General features: G+C 44.6%; 1 long non-coding RNA gene across 1 annotated transcript; it reads left to right on the top strand.

Moving 5' to 3' along the window:
- The first annotated feature begins 9,947 nt into the window (after positions 1-9,947).
- On the top strand, positions 9,948-22,121 carry LOC133611287 (uncharacterized). The gene is made up of 4 exons (XR_009815974.2): positions 9,948-10,052; positions 10,664-10,684; positions 21,200-21,340; positions 21,836-22,121. It is a non-coding gene; the product is annotated as an uncharacterized lncRNA (long non-coding RNA).
- The last annotated feature ends 3,191 nt before the right edge of the window (positions 22,122-25,312 follow it).

Consider the following 25,312-nt stretch of genomic DNA (forward strand, 5'->3'; position numbering starts at 1 on the left):
GATAAATACAAAAAACATTTTGTAAAAAAAACCATTTTACTATATGTAAGAAATCACATGTTTGGGGCATTTTTTGTCCAACCTTTTTTGCATATGCGATGAATGATTACTGTAACTTGACAAAATCTTGGCAAATCTATAGCAATCGCCATTGTTTACTTTGAAGTGGGACTATACATAAGGATCTAAAGAGAAAGTAAAAATATCCTGTAATCTTTTCAAGAACTGCTCAACAATGGTGCTGCGAACTGAAAATATTTATTTTTACCACAGTCAGGTAAAGTAACATATCACAGTTGTCAACAATTATATGCAGTACAAATTAACATCTGAGACAAATAAAAAGGCAGCAGTTGACTCCCTGGAAAGGAAGATCAGTGGTTTTCTTCGGAGATGGCTTGGCCTTCCACCCAGTCTCAACAACATCCTGCAGCTTCCTTTCAGTGCCCTCACTGAAGAGCTCATGGTGGTACGCACGAGAGAGGCCCTACAATATAGGGACTCCAGGGACAACAAGGTGTCTTCAGCCGGCATCGGGGTGAGGACAGGAAGGAAATGGAAGGCCGGGAAAGCAGTCGAGGTGGCAGAGTCACGCCTGAGACAAAAGGCATCGGTGGGCACCATAGCAACAGGCAGAGCAGGCTTGGGCTACTTCCCAAAAACCCTGATCAGCCAGACCCACGGAAAGGAAAGACACCACCTAATCCAGGAAGAGGTCCGAGCAGGTGTGGAGGAAGAGGGAGTAAGCAGGGCGGTAGGACATAGGCAAAAGGGAGCATGGACAAGGTGGCAGGGAGCACTGCAGCGCAGGGTCACCTGGACAAACATCTTGCAGGCAGATTTCCATTGAGTCCGTTTCCTGGTGCAGGAGGTCTACACCTTGCCAAGCCCAGCAAACCTCCATGTCTGGGGGAAGAACGAGACACCTTCATGTCTTCTGTGTTCTGGAAGAGGCTCTCTCAAACATCTCCTCAGCTGCTGCCCAAAGGCCCTGGCGGATGGTCGCTATTGTTGGCGCCACGACCAGGTGCTTAAGGCAATTGCTGAGAGCGTAGCCTCAGCCATTAGCACCAGCAAGCACCATCATGCACCAAAGAAGGCAGTCCCCTTCATCAAAACTGGAGAGAAACCCCAAGCACTACATTTAACAACAGGCCTCCTACACACGGAATCTGACTGGCAGCTACAGGTCAACCTAGGAAAGCAGCTGAGGTTCCCCCAAACTATTGCAACAACAACTCTCCGTCCAGACATGATCATTACCTCCGAGGCTTTAAGACACCTGATCATTCTGGAACTCACGGTGCCCTTGGAAGAACGTATTGAGGAAGCCAATGAGAAGAAACATGCTAAATACCAGGAACTGGTGGAGGAGTGCAGGAAGAGAGGCTGGCGAACCTTCGATGAGCCTATATAAGTTGGTTGTAGGGGTTTTACAGGACGTTGTCTGTGCAAAGTTTTCAGCCGCTTGGGCATTGTAGGGGCAGCAAAGAAGAGGGCCATTAAATCCGTAAGCGAAGCCGCAGAGAAGGCCACACAGTGGATGTGGATTAAGAGAGCTGATCCGTGGATTGCTACTGGTACGCAAGGCGGGACTTGATCAACCCCAGCTGGGTCACCTGGGCGAGGGTGTATGATGTTGGGAGACCCGAAACACCCTATGACCCCAGGATATATCACTGAGGATGTGTCCCAGTGCATCCTTGAGATGTTTCTTGTACAGCAACGTACCACAGCACTTTATGATAGCTGACTCTACATTTTCTTGAGGTGGTCTCTATAAATCCTCCTTTAACTGACCAGGTATAAATATGTAGTTTTAATCCTATGGTCTTTCTCTGTGTTTATATTTTAATGTTTTTTCACTTGAAAGTATACACTAACCTGTCAACAGATGGAAATGTATGAACATATGTTCCTTCATATATACATGTAACCGGTGGTCTTTTCCTCTGCGTTGTGTGGATTTTATGGAACACGACCGACTCAGATGCTCAGATGCACTTTACTGACAATACAGAGATTACAATTGTTGTCAATATTGTTCTGCCATTGTCAAGCCCCTCTCCCGCTATCGTGGACAAAAGGGCATTACATAGAACAACACAGTAAAAATAAAAACATACCTGACAATACAGAGAATACAAACATTGTCAAAATTGTTCTGCCATCGTCAAGCCTCTACACAAATATAATACAGAACAAGAAAGTGAACTTAAGTCCTTAAACGAGACAAATGCACTTTTTCTGTCGTCGCGTGGACGCCTACCTCTCCTGTTATCGTGGACGAAAGGGAAGTAGGAAGGCATGTCCAACGCATATGTAGAGACAGGTGTCACAGCAATTATTGCAGTAGGAGGAACAACGAGACAATGGTTCCACTTTGACAAAACATCAAACAACCTTCAGGTATTTACATGTAACTTACACATTTTGTGTAATTATAACAATCATAAAACATTATAAAATACATTATTTATGTTACATAATTGACCCTATTACACTCACCCGCCTAGAATTACACAAAAGTCTGGTTTGCAAGAACAGTCATCATCGGCGGTCACTCAAAGCGAGTATGACGGTCCTCCTGGTAGGGGGTATCCCTTTATGTGCGTGACTTTGTTTAACGTGGGGAGGCTGGTGCACAGATAGTCACCACACGATCCTTGACAGATCCGGGTCAGGGTCCAGTGGCATGGAGTCCAAGACAACTGGGGACCCTTTTCTGCTGCAGCCTTCATCCGCCATCCCAGCCGTTGTGACGCTCCATAGGGTTAGCGGTCATCCTCCGCCTGTTCCACCGTTAAGGTCTTGGGTTGCTATTTCCCCATAACTGGGCCCACATAGATGTGGGGTGCCTTCTTCCGCCATCGCAGCCGTTGTGGTGATTCATAAATCTACGGTCTTCCGCCTGCTCCGCCGTTGAGATCTTCACCGTATCCCTGGCTAGGGGGCAGTCAGGTACTAGGCCTTTGCCAAAGGCCACCTGGGGTAACAGTAGGAAAGGGGTTGACCTCCTAGTGCCCCAAGACCCCATAGAGGAGCCTCCACTGTCGGATGCACTTTAATGTCATGCCCAGGACACTGCAAGAACAGTACGCATGTGTAAACACAATGGCCATGAAAATCACAAATTTGCATTAAACAGCAATATCACCGTGTGTGTGACAATTAGAGATGTCCGATAATGGCTTTTTTGCCGATATCCGTTATTCCGATATTGTTCAACTCTTAATTACTGATTCCGATATCAATCGATACCGATATATACAGTCGTGGAATTAACACATTATTATGCCTAATTTTGTTGTGATGCCCCGCCGGATGCATTAAACAATGTAACAAGGTTTTCCAAAATAAATCAACTCAAGTTATGGAAACAAATGCCAACATGGCACTGCCATATTTATTATTGAAGTCACAAAGTGTATTATTTTTTAAACATGCCTCAAAACAGCAGCTTGGAATTTGGGACATGCTCTCCCTGAGAGAGAATGAGGAGGTTGAGGTGGGCGGGGTTGGGGTGGCAGGGTTTAGGTGGTGGTGTGTGTGTGTGGGGGCGGGGGTGTATATTGTAGTGTCCCGGAAGAGTTAGTGCTGCAAGGGGTTCTGGGTATTTGTTCTGTTGTATTTATGTTGTGTTACGGTGCGGATGTTCTCCCAAAATGTGTTTGTCATTCTTGTTTGGTGTGGGTTCACAGTGTGGCGCGTATTTGTAACAGTGTTAAAGTTGTTTATACGGCCACCCTCAGTGTGACCTGTATGGCTGTTGACCAAGTATGCGATTGCATTCACTTGTGTGTGTGAAAAGCCATAGGTATTATGTGATTCGGCCGGCACACAAAGGCAGTGCCTTTAAGGTTTATTGGCGCTCTGTACTTCTCCCTACATCCGTGTACACAGCGGCGTTTTAAAAAGTCATACATTTTACTTTTTGAAACCGATACCGATAATTTTGATACCGATAATTTCCGATATTACATTTTAAAGCATTTATCGGCCGATAATAACGGCAGTCCGATATTATCGGACATCTCTAGTGACAATTATTGGTACTTTAATTTTAACTTAATATGCTTCTTGCTTGGCGCCTAGCAATAACTCACAGTACTCTATAGACAAGGTGAGGTGCCTTATACACTACACATACACAGGCCAAACATTGTGGGTGAGTAGGGAAAAACTAGTTTGTCAGAATATAGAGTCCACACAACGCAAAGGAAAAGACCACCGGTTACATACAGTCCCTATATTTTCAAAATTATACATTGCATTGTTCCTTGTTTCTTGCATTGCATTCCTTGTGTGTTACATACTTGGCCAATAAAGATGATTCTGATTCTGACCTAAACGGTTTTGTGTTGACTCTTTTTCAGTGGACAGTAATATGTACAGATGTTCAATATATATTGTAGCGTTGGATGGGTTTGACAAACGTCTTTCCTTGAAGAAGTCAAGAATTGCTGACGCAATGTGCGATCATTTGTACTTTTAATGATCACGTCAATTTTAAAAACACACACACACAAGTGAACGCAAATCATACTTAGTCAACAGCCACACCTATCACACTGAGGGTGGCCCTATAAAACAACATCAACATTCACAAACATGTACCACACTGTGAATCCACACCAAACAAAAAGGACAAACACATTTCTGGAGAACATCCGCACCGCAACACAACATAAACACAACAGAACCAATACCCACAATCCCTTGCAACACCAACTCTTCCGGGACGCTACACAGCCCCCACCTAGCTGGGTTCGTTGTCCCCAACAGCCCATGCGTTCATCACAAAGTCCCGCAAGTGCTGAGGCAACCGCCGTCGTCGACGCCCCTCTGATGTCGGCTGGCTGCTACCCCTGTCTGCAGGTAGGTCGGAAGTGGGGGTTACCTCAGCATCCTCGTTGCTTCCTGGGGGTATCTCCCCCTGCGGCAGGGTGCTTGACTCCAAGTTCCCCCAGCTCTGGTCCAATGGCTGGTATGGGGCCAAGCGGTCTCGGTGCAGCACCACCAGCCGGTTCCGAGGTGCCAGTCGTATCCGATAGACCACGTCGGACAACTTCTGGAGGACCTTGCAGGGTCCCACCCAGTGGCTGGTGAGCTTCGGGGAGAGTCCTTTCTTTCTCACCGGGTTATAGACCCAGACATGCGTGCCTGGTTCAAAGTCCTGGCCTCGACTGCGGAGGTCATATGCCCGCTTCTGTTGGACCCCAGCCTCCGTCAGGCTGGTGCGGGCAAAATCGTGAGCCTCCCGCAGCCGCTCCACAAGGTTGTAGTAGTAGTCCAGGCCCGGTGCTCCTCTCACTTCTGGTTCTGGGGCTGGGCCAAAAACCAAATCAACAGGCGTGCGCAGTTCGTGACCAAACATCAATGATGCAGGGGTGCAGCGTGTGGACTCCTGCACCGCTGTCCTGTAGGCCCAAAGAATGAGTGGGAGGTGTAAATCCCAGTCTCTCTGCCGCTTATCGGTGAGGATGGCAAGTTGTGTGGCCAAGGTTCTATTAAAACGCTCCACCAACCCGTCACTCTGAGGATGCACCGGCGTGGTGCGAGTCTTTTTCACACCCAGGCGACGGCACACCTCTTGGAATACCTGGGACTCGAAGTTCCGTCCCTGGTCACTGTGCAACTCCTCTGGAGCTCCAAATCGGCAGAACATCTCCGAAACCAATCTCTCTGCCGTTGTCGCAGCGCTCTGGTCGGGTACCGCATACGCTTCTGGCCATTTCGTGAAGTAATCCATGGCCACCAAGATGTAACGGTTTCCGCTATCAGTGACCGGAAATGGGCCGAGAATGTCCACACCCACTCGTTCCATGGGGGCCCCCACCTGGAACTGCTGTAGGGGAGCATGGGAGCGGCGTGTGGGGCCTTTCTTTGCTGTGCAGGCATCACAGCGGTGGACGTGCATCTCCACGTCACGGCGACAGCCTGGCCAGTAAAAGCGCTGCCTCAGTCGGAGCAAGGTCTTGGTCACTCCAAAATGGCCAGTCCCTGGGAAACCATGCATCACTTCGAGGACCTGAGGCCGCAGCACACGGGGCACCACAAGTTGGAGGGCAGCATGTTGTCCTGTCGGGGCTTCCCAGCGACGATATAGCAGGTCGCGAGACAACAGGAGGCTGTCCCACTGGGAGTACAGTGCTTTGGTCTCAGTGTCCAAGTGCACCATTGTGGCCCATTCCGGTCGCTGCTGTGTCCCCACCCAGCTGCGAGCTCTCTCAAGCACTGGGTCTTGTCTTTGATGGTCGATCAATTGTTGGGGGGAAGCTGTCCAGGTCGACTGAGATGTCATGTTGCCTGACTGCAGCTACTGATGGGTCTGGCATGCACCGCTCTTCCGCCCGCTGGCAGAAACGACACGCCTCCTCACAGGGCCGTCTGGACAGTGCATCAGCGTTGCCGTGCAGGCGGCCTGGTCGATGAGAAATCGTGAAGTCATATTCCTGCAAGATCTCGACCCACCTGGCCAGCTGCCCCTCGGGTTCCTTGAAGTTCAGCAACCAGGTGAGGGAGGCATGATCCGTCCGCAACACAAACCGTTGACCATAAAGGTAGGGACGGAAATGACGAAGGCCCAGGACAATTGCCAACAATTCCCGACGGGTGACGCAGTAGTTCCGCTCTGGCTTGCTCAGCCCCCGACTGTAAAAGGCCACAACCTGCTCACCGTGATTCCCTTCCTGTGACAGCACAACCCCCACGCCGACATCACTGGCATCTGTATCAACCACGAAAGGTCGGCTGGGGTCTGGGTAGGCCAACACTGGGGCTCGGACCAAGGCCTCTCGCAGCTGTGCAAAGGCCTCATTGCAGCTGTCAGTCCATTCAAATAACTGTCCCTTGTGTGTGAGCTGGTGCAAGGGGCCAGCAATGGTTGCAAGGTCCTTGATAAATCTCCGGTAATAGGATGCCAGTCCCAAGAAACTCCGCAACTCTTTAACATCCCTTGGCGCCGGCCAGTTACGGACAGTGGCAACTTTGGCTGGATCAGTGGCAACACCTTGCCCACTGACGACATGCCCCAGGAAGGAAACTTCACGCCGAAGCAAATGGCACTTTTTGGGATTCAATCGCAGCCCAGCCTGACGAATGGCCTGGAACACATGCTGGAGGTTCTGTAGAGCCCCCTTAAATCCTGAAGCATGCACCAGGAGGTCATCCAGGTACACCACACAGCGATCACGGGGGATGGATGCCAGCACTCTCTCCATCAACCGCTCAAACGTGGCAGGTGCGTTGCAAAGCCCGAACGGCATCACCTTGAACTGCCAGAGTCCTTGACCTATTGTGAACGCTGTCTTTGGTCGAGCTTCGGCGGCCAACTCCACCTGCCAATAGCCACTGCGGAGATCCAGGGAGCTGAACCAGGAGGAGCCAGTGATGTAGTCCAGCGTATCATCTATGCGCGGCAACGGGTAGGAGTCCTTGCGTGTTACATCGTTGAGTCGTCTGTAGTCGACGTAGAACCGCCACGAGCCGTCCTTCTTCTTGACCAGAACTGCGGGTGCTGCCCATGGACTGCTGGAGGGCTCGATGACGCCCGCCTGGCGCATCTCCTCGATTTTCTCTTGGGCAGCCACTCGTTTGGCAAGGGGCAGACGGCGTGGGTGTAGCCGGATTGGTCGTGCGTCTCCTGTGTCGATGTCGTGGAGTACAAGACTGGTGTGCATGCAGTCTTCATCTTTCGCTGCAAAAATGTCTTGGAAGGCATTCAGTAAGCTTTTCAGTCGCTCCTGCTGGGTGGTATCCAGGCCTTGACTGCTTCGCTCAAACAGTTCTGCAATAGCCTGCTGGGTCTCTATAGTAGGCGGCCTATTAGTAGAAGGGTTAGGGTGAGACTTCTTCTGGTCCACCATGAAGGCCGTAGCCGCGGATGGCTCTGTGGGGGCTGTCACTCTGCAGGCGCCTGGCTCATCAGTACCCTGGAGGGAAACTGTTTTCTCACCAAGATGAAGCATGGCCCTAGGCACATCAACCACAGCTCTCCACATCTCCAACAGGTCAAGCCCAACAATACAGGGGTCTTGAATGTTGGCCAGCCAGAATGGATGTCGTCTCTCTTGACCCGCCACCTTAATGCACACTGTCCCTTTGCCCAGCATGGCAGCCTTGCTCCCTGTGACGGTTGTAATTCGGGCGTTGGTGTTAGTCCAGCCTGATGGCAAGCTGTGTTGCAAGTGGGGAAGGACACCCGGCCGGATGATGGAGATAGTGGACCCCGTGTCAACCAGGGCTCTGCAGACTGTTCCATCAGGCTCACATTCCAGGTATAGCCCCCGGGCCCTGCCCAGGCGGCCCAGGCGCTGTGCATCACATTCGGGTACAGTGGAAACCATCCCGGGTGTCAGTGTCGGGGAACTGACACCTCTCTAGTTTGACGACGCCTCAGCGGCAACATCAATGGGGGCAGGGGCTGGACAGTGTCTTGCAATGTGGCCAGGGACACCGCAGCGGTAACAGTTCACTTCGGTCTGCCTTCTCCGGGAGGAGCGTGGCCGTGGCGTTGCAGTCACTTGGTCGGCTCCCTCTCGTTCTGTCCTGTCCCATCCAGCCTGGCGGACTCGCGGAACATCACGGCGGCCATCTGGACACAGAACGTGCTCCACACGTTCGGCTTCAGTCAATGCGGCAGAGAGAGAGTGTTTAGCAAACAGTCTGAGATGTTCCCGAAGTCGTTCAGGCTGTAGACCACGGACAAAGGCTTGCACGGTGAGCTCTTCCTGTAATACTTCTGGAAACGCTGGGTGGCCCCTTCGCACCAGACGGCGAAGGTTGGCAGCATAAGCTCCGAGACTTTCTCCCAAAAGGCGTCGCCGCTTGTACAGCTGCTCTCGTGCTTCGTCTGCATGGATTGGTCGCCCGTAACGTCGTTGAAGAGCCTCACGCATGGCCCCCCAATCAGCCAATTCCTCCTCTTGTAAATCGACCAAACACTGTAGGGCTGGGCCTTCCAGGGACAGCGCCACATGCCCTGCGGTTGCCACATCAGACCAGCCATTCAAACGTGCTGCTAGCTGGACCTGGAGAAGGAAGGATTCAATAGAGCCTTCTCCACTATAGTGAGGAAGCTTTGGTGTGGCGATGCTTGGCCTGTAGTCATCTCGCAGGGAATTTGTGTCCACCATCACCGCAGGAGAGGCACTTCTTCGCCAGGCACTCCTTCCCACACGAGGCGCACTTCTTCCATCTGGCTGAACTTCCAATCTTATCCCAAATGGATGAGCCTCCCGTCCACTAGGGCGGCGCAGGTTCCTCTCATTTACTTGTTGATGAGGTAGTTGAGCCTCCAATCCACCAGGGCGGCGCTTGTTCCTTTCCTCTACCTGGTGACGAGGCAGGTGGTCATCATCCGGAAGTGCATTCTCCCAGCACTTGATAAGATCTTCAAGCTTCTTTGAGAAAGCCATCCCACTTCTGACACCAATGTAGCATTGGATGGGTTTGACAAACGTCTTTCCTTGAAGAAGTCAAGAATTGCTGACGCAATGTGCGATCATTTGTACTTTTAATGATCACGTCAATTTTAAAAACACACACACACAAGTGAACGCAAAGCATACTTAGTCAACAGCCACACCTATCACACTGAGGGTGGCCCTATAAAACAACATCAACATTCACAAACATGCACCACACTGTGAATCCACACCAAACAAGAAGGACAAACACATTTCTGGAGAACATCCGCACCGCAACACAACATAAACACAACAGAACCAATACCCACAATCCCTTGCAACACCAACTCTTCCGGGACGCTACAATATGTTGTTTAATATTTATGTTGGTATTTCAACGATGGTTTAAGTTTTTGGCAGTTTTTTTCCAACTTTGTTTTTGAACTCGCCTTGCACTTTCGGTTTTGCTAGTCACACCCACTGGTGCACGAAACACGTATGTCTATTTTTTGCAACCAATCAGAGCGTCAGAATCCAGAATACAGAATCCTTTCCCATAAAACGTGTCGACAGCGTTGTCGTTTTCCATGATTTTGCCCTTTTTCTGATCTTGAAGAACAAAAGAAGAAGACGACATGGGAGGTTTGTAACACTTCAAAATGAGAATATTCTGGCTAAGCAGCCTTCTTTCTAATCGTATCATGTTCAGCAGGCTTAAAATGATTTATTGCTTCCTGTTTAATTTGAACTGCGTCACAGTTAGCGTGTTGAATTTTAGTAACATTAACGTTTTAACATTACTAGACATTTTTCCAGCAGCGGCTAGCGAGCTAAAAATCACATTAAACATATAATTTAAGTGATAAAAACGCCCTTTCTGTGATCTTATATTTCACTTGAGTATTTTATATTACTATAAGCGATGAATGTTCATTATTTCATCAAAACTATTTAGCTATTGAGTAGATTGATTACTTTGAATAAGTAACTTTTACTTAAAAGTTTAAAAGTTAAAGTACCAATGATTGTCACACACACACTAGGTGTGGCGAAATTATTCTCTGCATTTGACCCATCACCCTTGATCACCCCCTGGGAGGTGAGGGGAGCAGTGGGCAGCAGCGGTGGCCGCGCCCGGGAATCATTTTTGGTGATTTAACCCCCAATTCCAACCCTTTAGAAATGTGTTTAGATTTTATCACATATTTGACTAAAAGTCACCTTCTCACTATCATTTTCTTTTGTTTCATCAGGCGCTCCATCCGTCGCGACAGGTACGTTTATGTTAAGGTGTGTGTGCATACATATATATATATATGTATGTATGTGTGTGTGTGTGTGTGTGTGTGTGTGTGTGTGTACATATAGTATGTATGTATGTATGTATATATATATATATGTGTGTGTGAGAGTGTGTGTGTGTGTGTGTGTGTGTGTGTGTGTGTATGTACCATCCATCCATTTTCTACCGCTTGTCCCTTTTGGGGTCGCGGGGGGGTGCTTGAGCCTATCTCAGCTGCGCTCGGGAGCCAAGCCCGGGATTGAACTCAGGACTACACAGGACTTTCGTATTGTGAGGCACATGCACTAACCCATGTTCCACTGTGTGTGTGTGTGTGTGTGTGTGTATGTGTGTGTGTGTGTGTGTGTGTGTGTGTGTGTGTGTGTGTGTGTGTGTGTGTGTGTGTATTTATATATATACACACACACATCAGTGACGTGCGGTGAGGTTGATGGCTGGTGAGGCACTGACTTCACCACAGTCAGATTTACAAACATATGAACCCTAAAGACTATCTTATTCACCATTTGATTGGCAGCAGTTAACAGGTTATGTTTAAAAGCTCATACCAGCATTCTTCCCTGCTTGGCACTCAGCATCAAGGGTTGGAATTGGGGGTTAAATCACCAAAAATTATTCCCGGGCGCGGCGCCGCTGCTGCCCACTGTTCCGCTCACCTCCCAGTGGGTGATCAAGGGGATGGGTCAAATGCAGAGGACACATTTCACCACACCTAGTGTGTGTGACAATCATTGGTACTTTAACTTAACTTTAACTTTACACACACAAACTGTAGCACACAAAAAAGAACATTTAATAAAAAAACGTTATTATGGTCTTACCTTTACTTATAAATGAAATCCATGCGCCGCTCCTTCTGAACAAAAGCATCGATAACTTGTTTATAGAAGTCTTCCTTTATTTTCTTCAGTTTTAAAAGTCTCTGTCTCGATGGAGATCTTCCTTTAAGTATTACCTCCTGCTTCGATTGAAAGTCCAGTTTAGAAAACTGTTTTATTTTAGATATGTAATCCTCCATGTTAAAAGTCCAGGCAAGAGGAAAAAATAAACGATCGCTGCTAACTGTTGCTGCTTGTTGTCACTTATTCTGCAGCCGAGTAGTCGCAGAAATGCTCCCTGGGATCACTACCGCCCTCTACCACCAGGAGGTGGGATTACTGCGAGCCTCACACAGTGCGTCTTCGCAGCAGTTTTAAGATTGCTAAGCACAAGAAATACGTTACACACATATAGTTGTTGACAAAATACACTGTACATTATATACCTCAGCTAACTGAACTATGGAAATGTATAATATAATTCATATAGCAATACAGTCTCACTGCACAGCAGGCCAGCAGTTAGCCGAGTCATTGCGCAATCCATGGTGAGGCTCAACTCAGTGACGTGCCTCAACTGGCTGCTGACTCACCGCAAGTCTCTTCTCAGTATTTGAACGGCAAATGTGAAAATTCAGTGATTTTGAATAAAAGATAATCTAAAACTGGTGAAGTTAAATGGAAAATAACTTTATAGTATAATCACAGGATACATATAACAATTAAATTATTCATTTTTCTTTTTAAATTTATTTTCTTTCCATGATGGCACGTGAGGCCCCGCCTCATCTGCCTCCCCTGACTGCACGTCACTGATACACACACGTATATGTATGTGTATATATATATATATATATATATATATATATATATATATATATATATATATATATATATATATATATATATACACACACACCAGTGACGTGCAGTCAGTAGAGGCAGGTGAGGTGGGGCCTCACCTGCCATCATGAAAAGAAAAAAAAATGTAAAAAAATAAATAAATAAATTAAATTTTTATATGTATCCAGTGATTATACTAAAGTTATTTTCCGTTTAACTTCACCAGTTTTAGATTATTTTTATTCAAAATCGCTGAATTTTCACATTCAAATACTGAGAAGAGACGGTGCGGTGATCAGCAGCCAGTTGAGGCACGTCACTCAGTTGTGCCTCAACATGGATTGTGGACTCGGCTAACTGCTGGCCTGCTGTGCAGTGAGACCGTATTGCTTTATGAATTATATTATACATTTCCATAGTTTAGTTAGCTGAGGTATATAATGTACAGTGTATTTTGTCAACAACTGTATGTGTGTAACGTATTTTTTGTGCTGAGCATTCATAAAACGGCTGCAAAAGACGTACTGGCTGAGGCTCGCAGTAATCCGGCCTCCTGGTGGTAGAGGGCGGTAGTGATCTCAGAGATCATTCCCTCAGCCGCAGAAGAAGTGAGAACAAGCAACAGTTAGCAAGTCAAGTGCAGCGGTCGTTTATTATTTCCTCTCACCTGAACTTTTATTAAAAACATGGAGGATTACATATGTAAAATAAAACAGTTTTCTAAACTGGACTTTAAATCGAAGCAGGAGGTAATAATCAAAGGTAGACCAACGCCGGAGCTAAAAGGTTTGCTTCAGACTTCGGGACAGAAGACTTGTTCTTTTCAAACGGCGTGGTACACACGCAAAGGCTGGCTGTGTGGATGTCCAGCAAGAAAGGTAAGACCATAATAATGTTTTTTTTTTTATTAAATGTGCTTTTTTGTGTGCTGCAGTTTGTATGTGTAAAGAATGCTGGTATGAGCTTTTAAACATAACCCGTTAACTGCTGCCAATCAAATGGTGAATAAGATATTCTTTAGGGTTCATATGTTTGTAAATCTGACTGTGATGAAGTCAGTGCCTCACCAGCCATCAACCTCACCACGCGTCACTGATACACACACATTTATATATATGTGTGTGTGCGTGTGTGTGTGTGTGTGTGTGTGTGTACACACACATTTAGATATATATGTGTGTGTATATATATATATATACACACATATATATCTACATGTGTGTGTGTGTTTACACACACACACATTTAGATATATATGTGTGTGTATATTAGAGATGCGCGGTTTGCGGACACAACCGCGGAGTCCGCGGATTATCCGCGGATCGGGCGGATGAAATTAAAAAAACTAAGATTTTATCCGCTCGCGGGTCGGGTCGGGCGGATTAATTTTTTTTTTTTTTTTTTTTGTTGTTGCGGGTGGCAGTTAAACCAATTCGGAAATATATATACATAGTTAAATGTTGTTGCCCACATACGAAAAACGAGCAGGCACCTGCTGCATATGCCACAACAGAAGAAAAAAAAAGAAAAGAGATGGACACTTTTACGAAGCGGAGAAGGGACGCCTCGCCGGGGTCCGGGACCGAGGCCCCTTCCCCCGAGAGGGCCCCACCGGGAGCCGTAGCTGAGGCGATCCGCGAGAAGGGCCCGACGCACGTCCAGGGTCACTACCGCGCCCACCGCACCGACACCCCGCCTCGTCCGCTTTCGCCGCGGCCGGCGTCACGCGCAGCAGGTAAGCAGCTTACCTGCCGCCACCCCCGTGGCCGGGGGCTCGTAACATGGGTCACTCCGCGCGCTCCGCCCGCGCAGCTTACCTGCTTGCCACCCCTGTTGCCGGGGGCGCGTAACAGGGGTCACTCCGCGCGTAGTGCGCTCATGAAAGGGGTGGGGCTCACCCTGGTTGATATAGAGAGCAGGACGGTGGCCATGGAAGTTGGAACCCGCTAAGGAGTGTGTAACAACCCACCTGCCGAATCAACTAGCCCTGAAAATGGATGGCGCTGGAGCGTGGGCATATCTGGCCGTCGCCGGCAGCGAGACGCGCTTGGAGGTGCGCTCAGCGCGGCTCCCATACGATTGCGCACTGGTGTGCGTCTGGGTCGTGACAGCGTGGCACGCGAATGTCTGTGCATTGGATCAGTCTCCTTTCTTTAACAGGCAAAAGCTTTATAACCTCACCATACCTGCCAACTTTTAAATCAGAAAAACCTAGTAGCCAGGGTCCAAGGGCCGCAGGCCCCGGTAGGTCCAGGACAAAGTCCTGGTGGAGGGTTCAGGGCTTCGCCCCCCGACGCAAAATGACTATTAGCATTCAGACAGGTTAAAATGTTGCTAAAACCATCACTTTTCTATCAGTCACAGTGACTTTTCAAAACAAAAATATTACAGCAAAAATCATATGGGTTGATTGACATGTTTATTCTGTAAGCTAACTTCAATAGTTTGAAATTATTTTGACAGTTAATGCCAGTTATCCTGTCAACCTTTCACAAGACTTCAATTTGTTAATTGAAAGTATAAATAGTATAAACACTTTTTACAGTATGTCGTGCTGTGAAATACAGCCGACAGGATTGTGCATGCATGGTGCAGGAGAACAAAGGACTTCTTTCATTTAAAGTTTGTGATAAACCATCAAACTCATTCGTTAAAAGGACTCTATAGTAATATAAAGCGAATTTTTCTGGACATTATCATGCAAGAAAAGTTTATTTTTGGGATCGCGATCACCGCGTAATGATTTTTAAAGGTTGCATTACATTATTAACTGTCCCATGTGATCAGCCAGTGCGATTGGAAGTCCATGCTCAATTATTGCCTCCGTAAATAAAACTTCGGCATTTATCACATCCAAAGAATCTGTTTGGGCGACGAAAAACGTTGAAAGTTTTCCACTTGTATCGCTAGCAACGGCATTAGACTTGTGTTTTTTTGTCCCAACGTGGTCTTTTACATCGCTAATTCCTCCGTGTCCGATCGAAAAATCTTGTCTGCACAAGGTGCAATTCGCGTAGTTTTCACCCTTTTTTAAATTTTTTTTTATTAATATTAGATATATAACAACGGGCGGATGGTGGGCGGGTGCAGTTCTAATCAAACGTTACATCGGGTGGATGGCGGATGGTTGACGACTTTCTGACGCGGTTGCGGATGAAATAATTGCCTATCCGCGCATCTCTAGTGTATATATATATATATATATATATCAATCAATCAATGTTTATTTATATAGCCCTAAATCACAAGTGTCTCAAAGGGCTGCACAAGCCACAACGACATCCTCGGTACAAAGCCCACATAAGGGCAAGGAAAAACTCACCCCAGTGGGACGTCGATGTGAATGACTATGAGAAACCTTGGAGAGGACCGCATATGTGGGTAACCCCCCCCCCTCTAGGGGAGACCGAAAGCAATGGATGTCGAGTGGGTCTGACATAATATTGTGAGAGTCCAGTCCATAGTGGATCCAACATAATAGTAAGAGTCCAGTCCATAGTGGGGCCAGCAGGACACCATCCCGAGCGGAGATGGGTCAGCAGCGCAGAGATGTTCCCAGCCGATGCACAGGCGAGCGGTCCACCCCGGGTCCCGACTCTGGACAGCCAGCACTTCATCCATGGCCACCGGACCTGTGTCCCCCCCCACAAGGAAGAGGGGAGCAGAGGAGAAAAGAAAAGAAACGGCAGATCAACTGGTCTAACAGGGGGGCTATTTAAAGGCTAGAGTATACAAATGAGTTTTAAGATGGGACTTAAATGCTTCTACTGAGGTAGCATCTCTAATTGTTATCGGGAGGGCATTCCATAGTACTGGAGCCCGAATAGAAAACACTCTATAGCCCGCAGACTTTTTTTGGGCTCTGGAAATCACTAATAAGCCGGAGTTCTTTGAACGCAGATTTCTTGCCGGGACATATGGTACAATGCAATCGACAAGATAGGACGGAGCTAGACCGTGTAGTATTTTATACGTAAGTAGTAAAACCTTAAAGTCACATCTTAAGTGCACAGGAAGCCAGTGCAGGTGAGCCAGTATAGGCGTAATATGATCAAACTTTCTTGTTCTTGTCAAAAGTCTAGCAGCCGCATTTTGTACCAATTGTAGTCTTTTAATGCTAGACATAGGGAGACCCGAAAATAATACGTTACAGTAGTCGAGACGAGACGTAACGAACGCATGAATAATGATCTCAGCGTCGCTAGTGGATAAAATAGAACGAATTTTAGCGATCTTACGGAGATGAAAGAAGGCCGTTTTAGTAACACTCTTAATGTGTGATTCAAACGAGAGAGTTGGGTCGAAGATAATACCCAGATTCTTTACTGATTCGCCTTGTGTAATTGTTAAGGTGATATTATTAAATAAATGTCGGTGTTTAGCAGGACCGATAATCAGCATTTTCTTGGCGTTGAGTTGCAAGAAGTTAGCGGACATCCATTGTTTAATTTCATTAAGACACGCCTCCAGCTGACTACAATCCGGCGTGTTGGTCAGCTTTAGGGGCATGTAGAGTTGGGTGTCATCAGCATAACAATGAAAGCTAACACCGTATTTGCGTATGATGTCGCCTAGCGGCAGCATGTAAATACTAAAGAGTGCAGGGCCAAGAACCGAACCCTGAGGAACTCCGCACGTTACCTTAACATAGTCCGAGGTCACATTATTATGGGAGACGCATTGCATCCTGTCAGTAAGATAAGAGTTAAACCACGACAAAGCTAAGTCTGACATACCAATACGTGTTTTGATACGCTCTAATAAAATATTATGATCGACGGTATCGAAAGCAGCGCTAAGATCAAGAAGCAGCAACATAGATGACGCATCAGAATCCGTCGTTAGCAGTAGATCATTAGTCATTTTTGCGAGGGCTGTCTCCGTAGAGTGATTTGCCCTGAAACCGGATTGAAAAGGTTCACAGAGATTGTTAGACACCAAGTGTTCATTTAGCTGCTGTGCGACAATTTTTTCAAGGATTTTCGAAATAAAGGGAAGGTGGGACACCGGTCGGTAGTTTACCATGAGGTCAGGATCAAGGTTAGGTCTTTTGAGCAGAGGATGAATAACCGCTTTCTTGAATGCTAGGGGAACAGTGCCAGAGGAAAGTGATAAGTTTATAATATTTAGCACTGATGGTCCTAATAATACAAAAAGCTCCTTGATAAGTTTCCCAGGAAGTGGGTCAAGTAAACATGTTGTTTGTTTTATCCCACTTACACGCCGTAATAGTTCCTCTAATGTTATTTCATCAAAAAGAGAGAGACTATTTTGCATTGCAGTATCCGTCGTAGATACAGTTGTATCTGTGTTCATAGAACCCAGTTGTAGCTGGGATGCGTTATCTTTAATCTCCTTTCTAATGAGTTCAATTTTCTTATTAAAGAAATTCATAAAGTCATCTGCCGAGTGGGTGGAGCTATTGGGAGGAGTCCCTTGTTGGGTTAGCGATGCTACTGTACTAAACAAAAATTTAGGGTCGTTTTTGTTGAGGCGGATGAGATTTGAGTAATATTTAGCTTTAGCTAAGGTAAGCATGCGTTTATACGATATTAAACTATCACTCCATGCTTGATGGAAAACCTCAAGCTTGGTCGCGCGCCATTTGCGTTCCAACTTTCTACATGATAATTTATGAGCTCTGGTTTCTTCTGTAAACCATGGGGTGCGCCTTTTAGGGGCCCTTTTTTGTTTTAGCGGTGCTATACTATCAATGGTTTTGCGCAGGGCATTGTCAAAGTTGTTAGTTAGGTTATCAATAGAGCCGACATAATTTGGGAATGGTGCCATTACCGAAGGCAGTAGGTCAGCAAGAGTCATCGTTGTGGCATCATTAATGTTGCGGCTGCTATAGCAGTTATTATTATTATTAGTTTGTTGACAATGAGTCAGAACTTCAAATTTTATAAGGTAATGATCGGACATTACTTTAGTATACGGGAGTACCATAACTTTGGAGGTGGTGACACCCCTGACCAGCACTAGATCTATCGTATTACCGTTGCGATGCGTAGGTTCATTTATTATTTGTGTAAGACCACAGCTATCAATTATAGTCTGGAGCGCCACGCACTGAGGGTCCGATGGGGTATTCATATGGATATTAAAGTCCCCCATTATGATTATATTGTCTGCGTGCGTCACTAGATCAGCAACGAACTCTGAGAATTCATTGATAAAGTCCGAGTAGGGCCCTGGGGGGCGGTAGATAACAGCCATATCGAGAGGCAGCGGTGCGACAGACCTCATAGTAATCACCTCAAACGATTTGTATTTATTATTTAGGTTAGGGGTAAGGTTAAAGTTTTCATTGTATATTAGTGCGACCCCCCCCCCCCCCCCTTTTAAGGGGACGGGCAATATGCGCATTCGTATAGTTAGGAGGAGATGCCTCATTTAGCGCAAAAAAATCGTCTGGTTTGAGCCAGGTTTTGCTAAGACCAATGACGTTAAGATTGTTGTCTCTAATGACCTCATTAACTAATAACGTTTTGGGAGACAATGATCTTATGTTTAAAAAGCCCATATTATAAGTATTGGGCTGTTTTGACGAGTTTTTGTTTAAATTATCCGTAGTAGCAATATTAATAATGTTGCGTTTATTATACGTAGTGCACTTTAAATAGTTTCGACCATATCTAGGAATTGATACGACGGGAATTTTCAGATTGTTTGCTTGATGCTGCGATCGACTGAACGCATCATGATTTGCCACCTCAGTAGAATGCATATCTACCTCTGACACATTCACAACAGAAAACACATTATGTGAGTTGTGTGTTATTCTAAGAAAATTGCTATGCGTACAGGAATTATCCAGCCTGGCGCTGGCTAGTTCTAGCTTAACTGACTCCTCACCCGGACTAGCAGGCTCTGTAATTGCCTGTGACCGGGCTTGCTCTAGTGTAGTTAGTCAAATGTGACTTAAACAGTAGTCTATGTTTTTAGGCAGGATGATGGCGCCTTCCTGGTTAGGGTGAAGGCCGTCTCTCATCAGCAAGCCTGGTTTGCCCCAGAAAGAGGGCCAATTATCAATAAACGTTAGTCCCTGTTGTCTACAGAAGCTAGCCAGCCACTTGTTAAGCATAGTATATATAATATATGTATACACATACATACATATATATATATATATATATATATACCGTATTTTCCGCATCATAAGGCGCCCTGGGTTAAAAGCCGCGCCTTCAATGAACGGCATATTTCAAAACTTTGTCCACCAATAAGCCGCCCCGTGTTGTAAGCCGCATCTAACTGCGCTAAAGGAATGTCAAAAAAACAGTCAGATAGGTCAGTCAAACTTTAATAATATATTAAAAACCAGCGTTCTAACAACTCTGTTCACTCCCAAAATGTACGCAAATGTGCAATCACAAACATACGTATATCAACATGGACAGAGCTGCGTGAAAAAAGCCACCCGGCCTCTTCGCGTAAACTTAAACTTACCTTAACCACTCGCTCATCTTTTCTTCATCCATCCCTTCGAGTTAGCTTTTATGATGACGCCGGCTGGAAAGGTCTCTTTTGGCAAGGTCTTCCTTTTGAATATCACCATGGGTGGAAGTTAGCATGGCAAGCTAGAACCACAGTGAAGGATGACTTCTCATTCCCTGTGGTGCGAATATTCACCGTACGTGCTCCCGTTCCACAGTGCGGTTCACAGGAATATCAGTTGCTGTGAAATACGGTAGTAATCCGTGTGCGGATGGAGAGATTGCGTCTTTTCATGAACCGGGTCCTTGTCGCTTAGTAGGAGCCATTTTGTGGTCTTTACAGATGTAAACAGGAAATGAAACGTACGGTGATATCCGCGCGTTTTTTCTTCTTCTTCCGGGGGCGGGTGGTTGCTTACAGTAGAAGAAGAAGCGCTTCCTGTTCTATGGGGGCGGGTGCTTACCTTGGCGGTTGCTTGCGTAGAAGAAGAAGCGCTTCCTGTTCTACCGGGAAAAAAGATGGCGGCTGTTTACCGAAGTTGCGAGATCGAAACTTTATGAAAATGAATCTTAATATTTATCCATATATAAAGCGCACCGGGTTAAAAGCCGCACTGTCAGCTTTTGAGTAAATTTGTGGTTTTTAGGTGCGGCTAATGGTGCGGAAAATACGGTATATATATATATATACACATATATATGTATATATATGTGTATATATATATATATATATACACACACACACACATTTAGATATATATATATGTGTATGTATATATACGTGTGTGTATATATATATATATATATATATATACAATATATCAACACTTCAGTCATCTCTTCTTAGTTATTATATATATATATATATATATATATATATACACACATTTAGATATATATATATATATGTGTATATATATATATATATATTGTAAATATGTATGTATGTATGCATATGTGTATATATGTATGTATGTATGTATGTATGCATGTATGTATACATGTGTGTGTGTGTGCACTTATATTAAACAGTGTTTTTAAAATGGCCTCTCGCCTAACAGAATCATGACTTTAGGTCCAAAATGTTTTTCCCAACATTTTTTGATCATCTTTAACAGTAGAGGTAACAAAAACATTTTATTTACTGAATGGTGTACAATTGTATTATTAGATTATTGAAAGTAGTCCTACTAAAATAGCAATGCTTTTGCAGCGATTTCGTAGCTCAAGGCGTTAGTGAAATGTTAAGTTGTTTTCCAGATGGATTCCATTTGCCTTTAACATAACCGGTAGGAAATGGATGGATGTACAGTAGCTGCTAATCTTTTTTACAGTAGCTCTTTGGTAAAAATAGAGCACCACTAACATACATTTTGGCTTATCTAGGTGCTATGCTTTTTTCGTCCACTGCCCGGATGACAATTGGATATCATAGGCCTGACCCTGGAATGTTGATCGCTAATCCACCATTTCCTGGAGCAGAACTGCCTGGAATAGGGGGGATGCTGGCGCCTGACGCAGCAGCAGGTACTATATCTATCTGTCTATCTGTCTGTCTGTCTGTCTGTCAAATATTTGCATTATTCTCCTTAATACAACACTGGCATTGAAACATCCTTCCGTTGCAACCTGTAAATAATAATATCATGCCAGCCAAGTTGGCATACGAGCTACTAAACCTAGCACTTGACAAGTAAGGACGTCTGCAATTTACTGCAATTGTATTAGTATTTATTAGACTCACTACACAGTGTTTTCATTATGATAGTAGACTGGAGGGTCTTTTCGTTCTACATCAAGTTTGTGTTTAATGTCAACTCACTTCGGAACATTTCACATGTATATCTAACAAAAATATGTTTGTCATAGTATTTTTTGCCATTTAATATTAAAATAAATATGTACATCATAACCACACTTGGAAATGTGGATTACAGTACCTCAAATTAATGAATAAATATGTTTTTCAATGGAGGGTGTTTGATATGATCTGTGTTCTAAAAGTATGCCTTTTCATTTTAGGGTCCGCTGGTTCTGCTGCAGTTGTCGCCGGTCAAGTGATGAGACTCTTCTGAGTTACAAAGGAGTGTTTTAAAAGTCTCCTATTTCAAATAGTCAGATACAGTTCTCAAAATGACCACCATTCATTTCAGTCTCAGCTAGATGGATTTATTATTACTGAAAGTTCTCAAACAAAATAAGTATTCGTTTGAAAGACCCTTGGTTACATCATCATTGCCAGATTAACCAGAATGATGTTTGTGTTATGCCTCAATTGTGGTCAAAAATAAAACATTCTGATAATGTACCATCTTTTGAGCCTCTTATGTCCAGAGTAGCTGTGACCATTCTGAATACATTTTGGGAGGAAAGTCCAAATATAAACTAATCCCTAAACTACAGTATGCACTGTATATGTTTGTGAGGATCCATCTACATACATATGTATACAAACTGTAATTACATGCATAGTGATTGAGTTAATAATTTTTTGGAGCAATCATTTTTACCTTTGTAATCCAGTGTTTTGTTCTGGACATGCTCCCCATTGGAAGTCAGGCACTTCATCTGCGCGTGTATAAATCCAATGAAAGTGGGACTATAATTGCAGATTATTTCATGAGAGTACAATCGTTACCCTAAATAATGCTATATTTTTATATTTTGTCATTTAATATACACGTTTCACACTACAAACGATCAAATGTAGAATTTATTAGGTTCTGTGTTTTGTTTTTTGGTGCTCCACGTATTCACATGAAACCATTATGTAATCAATTGTGCATTATATCGTCTTATAGTTTACAGTGTGAAACATGTATATTAAATATAAAACAAATACTGCATGTAGCGTTATTTAGTAAAACTCGCAAGGAGATAATCTATCCTTCCATTTTCTACCGCTTATTCCCTTTGGGGTCGCGGGGGGCGCTGGAGCCTATCTCAGCTACAATCGGGCGGAAGGCGGGCTACACTCTGGACAAGTCGCTACCTCATTGTAGGGCCAACACAGATAGACAGTAGTGATGGGTTGATGAGGCGTCATGAAGCGTTTCGACACGTTGCAAAACTGTATTGATACTGTGTCGATACTGTGTCACTAAATACTGACATCTGTTGGACATTAAAAATCCCTACAGGCAACCTATGGACCGACTCAACTGACACTGATTTTATGACCTAGTATATACAATAATATAAACCAAGTCATTGTATTTCATTTAGGATTATTTCATATCTTCATTTAAATAAAAATATATTTTTATCTTTTTTAGATACAGTCAATAATAAATGTGAACATGTATAATAACATGGAAATCTAAGAGAATGTGTTGTGAATGAGGATGCTTGTGGACTGGGATTTTTTTTAATTAATTTTTTACACATTTTTATTAAAAAAAAAACAGTTTTTCCAACGTATTCAATTTTAGACTATTTCTTTCATTGATTGATTGAGACTTTTATTAGTAGGTTGCACAGTGAAGTACATATTCCGTACAATTGACCACTAAATGGTAACCCCCCAATAAGTTTTTCAACTTGTTTAAGTCGGGGTCCACTTAAATTGATTAATGATACAGATATATACTAACATCATAATACAGTCATCACACAAGTTAATCATCAGAGTATATACATTGAATTATTTACATTATTTACAATCCGGGGTGTGGGATTTAGAGGGGCGGGGTTAAGTTTGGTTGTTATCAACACTTCAGTCGTCTCTTCTTAGTTATTATTTCTCCGGCTGTAGAAAAGACCCGCTCACAGGGCACAGACGAGGCGGGAGTGCGACACAGTTAGCGTATCGGTCACGTGACCAAAACAGCTCATGATCGGTCACGTGACTTTCTAAAAGTGGTACGCGCACCGACACAGGGTTTCGCTCTATGAGCTCGACGCATGCGCCGATGCATCGGTGTTGCCGGACCCATCACTAGTTGCCAATCAACCTATCCCCAGGTGCATGTCTTTGGAGGTGGGAGGAAGCCGGAGGGAACCCACGCAGTCACGGGGAGAACATGCAAACTCCACACAGAAAGATCCCGAGCCCGGGATTGAACCCAAGACTACTCAGGACCTTCGTATTGTGAGGCAGACGCACTAACCCCTCTTCCACCGGGCTGCCACAAGGAGATAATTTCAATGCTAATTACATTTATGCATTTCTTTAAATCATACACAGGCACAGATGCAGGCGGTGCATGGATTCCAATGGGGAGCACATCGTGCCAGAACGCTGCTGAAAACCGACATTTTGAAAACCCAAACCAATTTTCCCTAAAATAAAACACGTAAATCTAATTAATCTGTTACAGACACCCCAACATATGAACTCAAAACACATGTTATACAAAATAATTATAGTTTTACATTGTTTTAATATAGTTACAGATTCTTGTGACTGTAACGAATTCTTGTTACAGACTCTTGTTGGCAAAGTCAGAGATGAACGGGGAGGGTGGAGGGGAGGAGAAAGCCACATGGACAGCACCTTTGTATTCAATAGTGTTTCTCACCTTCTTTCTCAAAGTGCTGGCACACGCAACTTTATTTGGGTCATGGTGGCTTATTTTGCGGCCGTACTCATTAAAAAAACAACAGCGTATGTTTAATCGTATGAAAACAGGCAAGAAGCCATGTTGGTGAAGATCTGGATATAGAGTAATAATACAGAAATTTAGTTTATAGTTTGAGTCACTATCCCCAAATAAAGGTGTCCCCCCCTCCATGAAACAGGAAGTGGCCTGCTACAATAACAAACACATTCGCTTATCTACAGACCTCAAAATGTACAAGTCAATATTTTGTGGCGTGTATTTGTGTTTGTCAGTTGGCAGGCTACTTTCCTGCTTCATGCAGGACAACTTTTAAGCTACAGTCACCACTGCAGGGTATTATGATGCAAGTTCACATACCAAAAAAAGCCATCAATTTTGTGTCAAATGTGAATGGAAACCATTCCTTTGTGTTTCAAACTGGGGGAATTTTTCCAGGAAAATAAGGGCTTTTCATTTTCATCATGAATAAATGTTGAATCAATACAGAAAACTTAATAAATAATTAATGGCCTACACAGGTCTAAAACCCACACTCCTTGTATTACAAGAGCCTGTCGTTAACTGTGATGCACCTTAATATTATTTATCTGGATTTATTATGAGGTTTTTCTGGGCAAATGAAAATAAAAGGTCAGTGCGGGAGAAGATTTATTTTAATAGAGAGCAAACTCAGGAAGCAAAAAAGGGAAGACGCCAGGAAAGAATGACAAAACCTGGAAGGTCGACATGAATGGAAGTACTGTAATTTCCAGACTATAAGCTACTACTTTCCCCCCCCGAGTTTAGAACCCTGCACTTTATACAATGCTACAGCTAATTTATAGATTTTTCCACGTTCACAAGCTTCACATGCCGCTAATAAATTTAGCTTCGGCACATTAGACCAATAAAATCTTTGAACGGGTCAAGGTGCACCAATAAAATTGTTTATATTAAA

The sequence above is a fragment of the Nerophis lumbriciformis genome, linkage group LG08 (assembly GCF_033978685.3).
Source record: "Nerophis lumbriciformis linkage group LG08, RoL_Nlum_v2.1, whole genome shotgun sequence".
NCBI classification, from domain to species: Eukaryota; Metazoa; Chordata; class Actinopteri; order Syngnathiformes; family Syngnathidae; genus Nerophis; species Nerophis lumbriciformis.